General features: G+C 37.6%; 1 protein-coding gene across 2 annotated transcripts in view; it reads left to right on the plus strand.

Annotated features, from left to right (window-relative positions):
- Rnf115 (ring finger protein 115) overlaps nt 1–9345 on the plus strand; it is a 91511-nt gene that overhangs the window by 21048 nt on the left and 61118 nt on the right. The gene's annotated exons all lie outside the window — the stretch shown is intronic.

A 9345-nucleotide genomic window follows, 5' to 3' on the forward strand; every position in this document is an offset into this window, starting at 1 on the left:
GCCTCCCCGCCCCATGTATTGTTTAGTCTCCTCTTTTTTATTTTATCATTGATTTCTCATTTCATCCCATTATGGTCTGATAGAATGCAGGGTAGTATCTCTATTTTTTTTGCATTTGCTAAGACTTGCTTTGCGGCGTAACATATGGTCTATTTTAGAGAAGGATCCGTGTGCTGCTGAGAAACAGTGAATTTGCTTTTTGATGAATGAAATATTCTGTATATGTCTGTTGAATCTGAATTATTGATTCCATCGTTTCTTTGTTTAATTTTTGTTTGGAAGATCTGTTCAGTGACGGGAGGTGTAGTAAAGTCACCCAGTATTATTGTGTTGTAGTCTATTTGATTTTTGAAATTGAGAAGGGTTTGTATGATATACATGGGTGCTCCATTGTTTGGGGCATAGATATATATGATTATTATGTCTTTTTAAAAAATATTTTTTAGTTGTTGATGGACCTTTATTTTATTTATTTGTATGTGGTGCTGAGAGTCGAACCCAGTGCCTCACACGTACTAGGCAAGTGCTCTTCTACTGAGCCACAGCCCAGCCCCTTGTTACGTCTTTTCGATGTGTGATTCTCTAAAGCAGTATGAAAGGACCTTCTTTATCCTTTCTAACTTTGGTTTTAAGTTCACCTGATCTGAGGATGAAAACCCCTGCTTGTTTACGAGGTCCATGTGAGTTATATGTTTTTTTTTTTTCATTCTTTCACCTTGGCCTGTGGATGTCTTTTCCTATGAGATGAGTCTCTTGAAGGCAACATGATGTTGGGTCTTTTTTTTTTTTTTAATCCAATCTGCCAGTCTATTTCTTTTAATTGATGAGTTTAAGCCATTAATGTTCAGGGTTATTATTGAAATATGGTTTGCATTCCTGTTTATTTTTGGTTTTTAATCTTGACTTGGTTTCTCCATTGATTATCTTTTCCTTTAGAGTGTTCCTGCCTTGGCTAATCTTCATTGTTGTTTTTCATTTCCTTCCCGAGGAATATTTTGCCAAGATGTTCAGTAGTGCAGGCTTTCTCGTTGTATTATCTTTTAACTTTTATTTATCATCGAATGTTTTTATTTCATTATCAAATCTAAAGCTTTTTTTAGATTTTAGATTTTTATTTTGCTGGATATAAGCATATACCAAGTTCTGAAAGAAAATGAAAACAAATTCGTTTTCTTTCAGAACTTGGTATATGTTGTTGTAGGATCTCATAGCTTTGAAGGTTTGGGTTGAGAAATCTGCTGAGATGAGAACTGGTTTCCCCTGTATGTAGTCTGAAACTTTTCTTTTGCAGTTTTTAAACTTCTATCCTTATTCTATATGCTAGGCATTTTCATTATAATTTCATTGGTATGGATCTGTTATAATTTCGTATGTTTGGTATCCTGTAAGCCCTTGCATTTGATTTTCCAATTCATTCTTCATGTTTGGGAAATTTTCTGATTTTATTTCATTGAAGAGATTGTGCATTCCTTTGGTTTATATCTCTGCGCCTTCCTCTATCCTGATAATTCTTAGATTTGTTCTTTTGTTGTTATCCCATAATTCTTGGTTCATGGTTTCTTACCATCTGCATTGTGTGGTCAACCTTATTTTCAAGATTATATTTTTTTTCTTCATTGACTGAGGTTCTGTCCTCCAAGTGATCTAGTCTGTTAGTGATGTTTTCTATTGAATTTTTTATTTGGTTTATTGTTTCCTTCATTTCAAGGATTTCTGTTTTTGTTTGTTTGGTTTTTTTTTTCCCCCAGAATCTCTTTCTTGAGGTAGTCTTTTGCTATGTGTATTTGCTCTCTTATATCATTCTGTGCTTCGCAGATCATTCAACATTCTGAATCCTATGAAAGTTCATCTACTGTGCTGTCAATGGATTCTGTTATTAGAGCATCTTGGTTTGTTTGGGGCACTTTCTTCCCTTGTTTCTTTATGTTGCTCAGTGTCTTCTCTCTACAGTAGGGATCTGAGGTATTACAGTTTCTACCCTGTAATCTTGTTGTGTCCCTGCAGGGTGCCAGTATCTTGCCTCTGGTAGCCAGGCCTGTGGGACCTTGGCGAGGGTCTTGCAGTCCTGGCTGTTGTCTCTAGATGGAGACAGGCTGGGAGAGCCATGCCTTGCTAGGTGGGGGGCCGCAGTGGGCTGAGGTCACTCTGCCCTGCCTTCTCCACGCTTTGGGGGTTGTGACTAATTTAATATTGTGATCTTAGATTTTTACTTTCACACTAGACAGAAAATGCCTAGTCCTCTTGTTTTAGACAAAATAAAAATAAAAATATTGAGATTTGATAACACAGATGTATAAAAGCACAGCTGTGGAATTGGGAAATTAATAGTGTCTATACTATTTTTGATATACTGAATAAATGTTGGTTACAAATTCATGTAAGTTTCATATTATGGGACTTGATGTAAATAGGTCCTGGCTTATACCTTATTGTCCTGTCAAGATGTCACATATTTTGATCATTCATCTCTTTTTATTTATTTTTTGCTACTGGGGATTGAACCCAGGGGCACTTGGCCACTGAGCTACATCCCCAGACCTTTTTATTTTTTATTTTGAGACAGGGTCTTGTTCAGTTGCTTAGGGCCTTGCTAAGTTGCTAAGGCTGACTTTGAACTTGTGATCCTGCTATATTAGCCTCCTAAGTTCTGGGATTATTGGAGGTGCATACCACTGTGCCTGGTGATCACTGACCATCGAAATACGGGAGGCAAAAGAAAGTAATGCTTTAAAACCATCCTTTCCCTTTTCTTCCTATATTATAGTGCTTTGTGACCTCTTATGCTATTCTAAGTGGGTAAGCATTAGGGTTAAGTAATGTTTAGGGAATTGTTCCTGACTCAGACTATTAATGTGAAAAATGTTTCTCTTTATAGATATTTTTAGATGAAATAGGCAGTGGGACATCTGAAGCAGTTCATTCAAGTGTACTAGCTACTAAACATTTTAATTAGAGTTGTATGCAATAAACTTTTAGATCCTGGGAGGAAAGCAGTTTGATATAAACAGCTAAGTTCCTGTTGTCTAGTGATTTCGGGTAAGTAGCTTAGGTTTATTAGGCCTTTCTTTTATAGATGGAATGATAGAAATGGCTCACTGAATTGTTGGATAAGATTTTGTGACCAGGCTGGAGGTAGAGGTCAGTGATAAGAGGACATACTTAGTATATGTGAGGTCCTAGCTTTGACCCCCAGTGTGCGCACGCGCACACACACACACACACACACACACAGCACACAAGATTTTGTGACCACGTGGGTAAATGCATTGGAAATACTACACAAGAGGAGAGAGGTTGAAGACTTAATGTATTAAGCAGAGGAAACATTTCTACAGCACCATTATCTTTGGATTACCTTTACTCCCCACTTCCCCACTCCAGCAAATTCTGTATGTGAATGTATCAGGATGATACTGAGGCCAAGTCCTGGATGTGAGAAGGAGCATGAAGGCAGAGAAGGACAGTGTATAACTCCTGTTTGACTTTTTTACACACTCCTCAGTTCATGGAAATTTCCCCTAAATTAAAGTCACCTCTGGAAAATTTTTGGAAAAATTAAAATGTATATGAATTTATAAGTGATCAATGAGATTCATAATTAAAATGTAACATGGTTGTGATCTCAGTGTAGGGCATGACTAAATTGTGATTATAACTAAGAATGTACAGCTAAGTAGTTTCAGTATATTCTATCAGGAAAAAGAAAGTGTCCAATTAGAAGGGGATGTGGGATGAGGCTTTTTCATTGTAATTAAGAAAATCGGCATTCTGGGTTTTATGTATATGACCTCTGAATTTGATTTAATGTGATTTTTTCTTCAGAAGACAGGTTCTCTCTTAGATTTCTGAGTCCATAAGGTTGAAGTTGAGACCTTGGGTTGTGTGTGCTCCACTGTAAGGCAGATGCGGGTAATGTAAATGGCATCTGTACTTTCAAGGCCTCATTTGGTCCGGCCATAAATCTTTCCATACAATCTTCTGCAAACGGCAATCACTCTTCTTTTCTTTAAAAACAGTTATTTTCAATTAACATGGTTTAATGAAAAGAATATGGAATTTTGGATTCAACAAAGATCACGGTTTATGGGCTGGGTTCAATGCTCAGCACCACATAAAAATAAAATAAAATATTAATAAAAAATAAAGGTCGAGGTTTAAAGCTCTTTTTTATTCCATGGGCATTGTTCTGGTTTTCTTTTATTGTAAGAAATCACCCCAAATTCAGGGACTTAAAGTGACTGTTATCTCTCACGTTCCTGTGGATCGACTAGGTTCAGCTGGTCGGTCTTCACGTAGGGGATCTCTTCTGGTTGTGTTCTGATGAACCGCCAAGCTTCTTTTCCCCTGTTGTCGTCTGATGTTGCGGTGCTCCTTGACATGGCCTCTCTATCCAGCAGAAGAGTCTGGATTTACCTTAGGATCGCTCAAGGCTCCAGGAGTCAGGACGCAGAAGCTACCAGGCAGTTGAGGGCTCCGGAACTAACACAGTGTTCTCTTTAAATTTCAGAGTCTCCCAAATTTAAAGGGCTGGAAAATAGACTCCATCTCTTGAAAGGGGTGGGGAAGTCCCACTGTAGAAGAGCATGTGGATTGGGAGATTTTGAGGGGGCCATCTTTGGATAATTACCTGCCATGGACAATTTACTTCATTTTCATGCATGTAGAATAGAAAGGACAACATCCACCTTACAGGGTAGTTAAGAGGACTATCACAGGGTAAAGTTCATTGTAGGTGTTTCCTAGGTGTAAATAGCTTTTCTCTTAATTCTCTAGGATAATAGCTTATTTCTAATCTTTATTTTTACTTTGGATTGTTACAGTTTGATCTATGTGTGGTTTAGTTACCAGTTTCTTGATCTATGTTTCTTAGACTGTTGTAAATCAAAAACAAAATAATCAAACTTTTTTGTGGAAAATTTCAAGCACATTGAAGTGGAGAAAATACCACATTAACACAATAAAGGTGAGAAAACACATAGTCATCTCAGTTGATGCAGAACAAGCATCTGACAAGATTCAGCACCCGTTCATGATGAAAGCCCTCAACAAATCAGGGTTAGAAGACCGTGTTTGAAAAGCCATAGTGACATCAGACTCAGTGGTTGGAAACTTGTACTCTGAGATCAGAAACCAGGCAGAGAAGCCTGGTCTTACCACTGCTATTCAACTAGTACTCAAAGTCCTAGTTAGAGCAGTTAGGTAAGAAAAAGAAAACACACACACACACACACACACACACACACCCTTGCTAACAAATTCATGAAAGTTGCAGGACACAAAATGAACACGAAAATCAATCACATTTCTATACACTAGCAATGAACAATTTGAAAAAGAAATTAAGAAAAAATTTCATTTATGGGCTAGAGTTGTGGCTCAATGATAGAGCACTTGCCTGGCATGTGTGAGGCCCTGGGCACTGCATATAAACAAACAAACAAATAATCCATTTATAACTAAAAAATGTTTTTTAAAAATTTCCATTTATACTAGCACCCCAAAGAATAAAACATACTTAGGAGTAAGCCTACCCAAGGAAGTAAAAAGCTAACATACTAAAAACTATAAAACACTGCTAAAAGAAATTTAAAGAAGATGAATAAATGTAAAGACATCATATGTTCATGGATTTGGAAGCTTAATTTTGTTAAGATATAAATACTACCAGTGATCTACAGATTCAACACAATTCCCTTTGAAAATCCCAATAACATTTTTTCCAAAAATCGCAAAAATTGTTCTAAAATTCAGATGGAATCTCAAGGGATAATGAATAGCTAAAATAATTCTGAAAAATGCCAGGAGTGGTAGTGCACGACTTGTGAGGCTGAGGCAGGAGGATCATAAGTTCAAAGCCAGCCTCAGCAAAAGCGAGACATGAAGCAATTCAGTGAGATTCTGTTTCTAAATAAAATACAAAATAAGGCTGGGGAGGTGGCTCAGTGGTTGAGTGCCCTGAGTTCAATTCCCAATACCCCCGCCCCAACAAAAAATTCTGAAAAACAAAGTTGGAGGACTTACACTTCCTTACTTTAATCCATATGGTAAGCTGGAGTGTTCAAAACTGTGTGGTACTATCATAAAGATAGACCTAAACTGATGGAGTAGAATAGAGAACTCACTCAAAAACTCTTGCTGGATGGTTAGATGATATCAGATGATTTTTGACAAAGATACTAGTAACACTAAATGGGACAAGGACAACCTCTTCAACAAATGATGTTAGGAAAACAATCTCTGAATGCAAAACAATGAAGTTGGACCCTTATACTGTACACAAAAATCAACTAAAAATGGATTAAAGACCTAAATGTAAGACCCCAAACTATAAAACTCATAGAAGAAAGGAGAAAAGCTTCGTGGCTTTGGATTTGGCAGTGATTTCTTGGAATATGACACCAGAAGTATAGGTCATCAAACATAAAAATAGATAAAAGGGACTATATCAGACTTAACAATTTTTGTGCATCAAAGAATTGTAACTCTGGTATAGTGTTGGACTTTAAAGAGGTACAACTGAAATAGAAGATAGTATGTTTGTTTCTCAAACAATTAAAAATAGAATTACCATATGATCCAGCAATCCCACCTTTGGCTGTGTGTCCAAAATAATTGAAAGCAGGATTTTGAAGAGAGATTTATACACCTGTATTCACAGAAGCACTCTTCACAATAGCTAAGAAGTAGAAACAATCCAAATGTTCTTCAGTAAGCAAAGTAAAACAAAATAAAGTGTGGTATAAACATAAAGTGGAATAATATATCAGTCTTATTAAAAAGAAAGGAAATCCTGTCACATGCTACCATGTAGGTGAACCTTGAGAACTTTCATACTTAAGGAGATAAATCTGTCACAAAAAGAAAAATATTATATGATTTCACTCACATGAGATATCTAAAATTGTCGAATTAATAGAAACAAAGTAAAGTGGTAGTTACCAGGGATAGGGAGAGGAATAGAAAGGGGAAGTTGTTGTTTAATGGGTATAAAGTTTCACTTTTGCAAGACAAAAATGTTCTAGAGATCTGCTTCATGCAATGTGAATCTATGTAACATTCCTGAACTATACACTTAAAAATGTTTAAGGGGTTAAGTTTCAAGTTTCACGTGTTCTTTTTCTTTCTTTTTAACCACAAAAAAAACCCCATAAAATAAACCCACATAGACACACCTCCAAAAATTAACTCAGTGTTAACAACTATCAGTGTATGTCAATGTTATTTCCTCTCTCTCCTCTCTCAGTATTGTGCCTATGGATTAGTTTGACGTGATTAATGTAATTCTGTTGTGCAGTGGAGGGGTAGATTCCAGTGAATAGGGTCGGATCCTGAAGAGTAGTGCTAGTAAGTGGAATGATATAAGCCTTAAAAAAAAAAAAAAAAAACAAAACTAGAAACAGGAACAACAATATATTATTTTAGGGTTTTCAGGCTTCCAAGAGGCAGATTAAAGAAATGGAAGTGAGATAATTTCTGAGGCCAGGCTTTGTTCTGAAGTCAGTCTACTAAAGTATGAGACATCAATGTTTTTTGTTTTTTTTTTTTTACTTTGATAGAGGATGAAGAACTTGTCTGTGTTTTCTTTTTTTTCCTAAAGAGAGAGAGAGAGAGAATTTTTAATATTTATTTTTTAGTTATCGGTGGACACAACATCTTTGTATGTGGTGCTGAGGATCGAACCCGGGCCGCATGCATGCCGGGCGAGCGCGCTACCGCTTGAGCCACATCCCCAGCCCCATGTTTTCTGTAATATTGATTGCAGGAGGGATAGTCCATGCTTGTGGGGTTGGTTTGTTTTACAATTAGCTACTTTTATTATTAGGGATAATTTATGGACCACCAGCACAGATGTGTGCCCATAATCTCAGCTACTAGGGAGGCCGAGGCAGAAGGATTGCAAGTTCCAGGCCAGCCTCAGCAACTTAGCAAGACCCTGCAAGACCCTGTCTCAAAATAAAAATAAAAAAGGGCTGGAGGTGTAGTTCAGTGGTAGAGTGTTCCTGGGTTTAGTCCCAAGTATTGAAAAAAACAACAAAAAAAACCCCTAAAAAAACACCCCCCCCCAAATATATACATATATGGAAAAATTCGGCTTCTTTTCCTTGTATCAAGAGCTATGTAGAAAAGTTTGATTGGTTCTTATAAATGGAAGGAGTATTTGTTATTGCCAAATGATAGGAAGAACCATCTAGTACTTCTACAGTTTTACGTATACCTCCGAAGTGTCTTGTTCCTATGACGGAGCTGTGGTGGCTTATGGCCTGTTCCTAGAGCCACACCTACGATCAAATGTTTTTGAAGTCCACCATAAACACAGATGACCCTTAACCTCTAGCGACCCTCACCCCTCTTGCTGCTCTCTCCTTCTGTAGCCACATATTGAACCTCATGGTCATCTGTGATAGTTTTTTTGTTTGTTTTTTTATACTGAGAATTGAACCCAGGGGTGCTCTATCACTGAGCCACATCCCCATCCCTTTTAATTTTTTATTAAACAGTGTCTTGTTAAGTCTCTGAGACTGGCTTAGAACTTGGGACCCTTTTGCCTTGCCCTTCTGAGTACCTGGGATTACAGGGGTGTATCTTATTGGGTGTTTTATATTTTTATATAATGAGACTTGAAAGTCAGAATTACTCTTTAATCTTTGGGTTCAGAATGGATTTATGTTAGAAGGCATGAAAACAGCATTGATCTTGTACATCTGTATATCTTCATCAGAGCTCTTGGGTGACCAGTAGGTCTCAACAGTGGCCTTAAGGTACTGAGTGAACCATGTTGTAGACAGATGGATGGTCATCCAGGCTTTGTTGTTCCATTTGTAGAGCATAGGCAGAGTAGATTTAGTATACGTCTTCTGGGCCCTAGGAATCCCAGAATGGTAAATGAACATTGGCTTTGAAGCCAGCTGCAGTGGCCCCTCGCAAGGTCAGCCTGTCCTTTGAGGCTAGGCCTTGACTTCTGTCTACCTATGAAAGTCCTCAATGGCATCTTCAATATAAGGCTGTTTGGTCTACATTGAAAATCTGGCTGGGTGCAGTTGTCCATATCTGTAATCCCAGCAACTTGGGAGGCTGAGGCAGGAAGATTACAAGTTTGAGGCTAGCTGGGCAATTAGCAAGATCTTGTCTTAAAATTAAAAAATAAATAAAAGAACTGGAGAGGTAGCTCAGTGGTAGAGTGCTTGCCTTAGCATGCATGAGGCCCTGTGTTCAATCCCTAGTAACACAAAATAAAATAAGTTATTGATTCATTGGGAAAGAAAGGGTTGGAGTTACCGCTACCTGGGAGTATGGAGGGTGAAGCAGTAGGGGGAGGGATTCGGGGATTTATTTCTATAGTAGTAT

Source organism: Marmota monax, unplaced genomic scaffold (assembly GCF_021218885.2).
Source record: "Marmota monax isolate L192 unplaced genomic scaffold, Marmota_monax_Labrador192_F-V1.1 WCK01_AAM20220418_F8-fsc00320, whole genome shotgun sequence".
NCBI lineage: Eukaryota > Metazoa > Chordata > Mammalia > Rodentia > Sciuridae > Marmota > Marmota monax.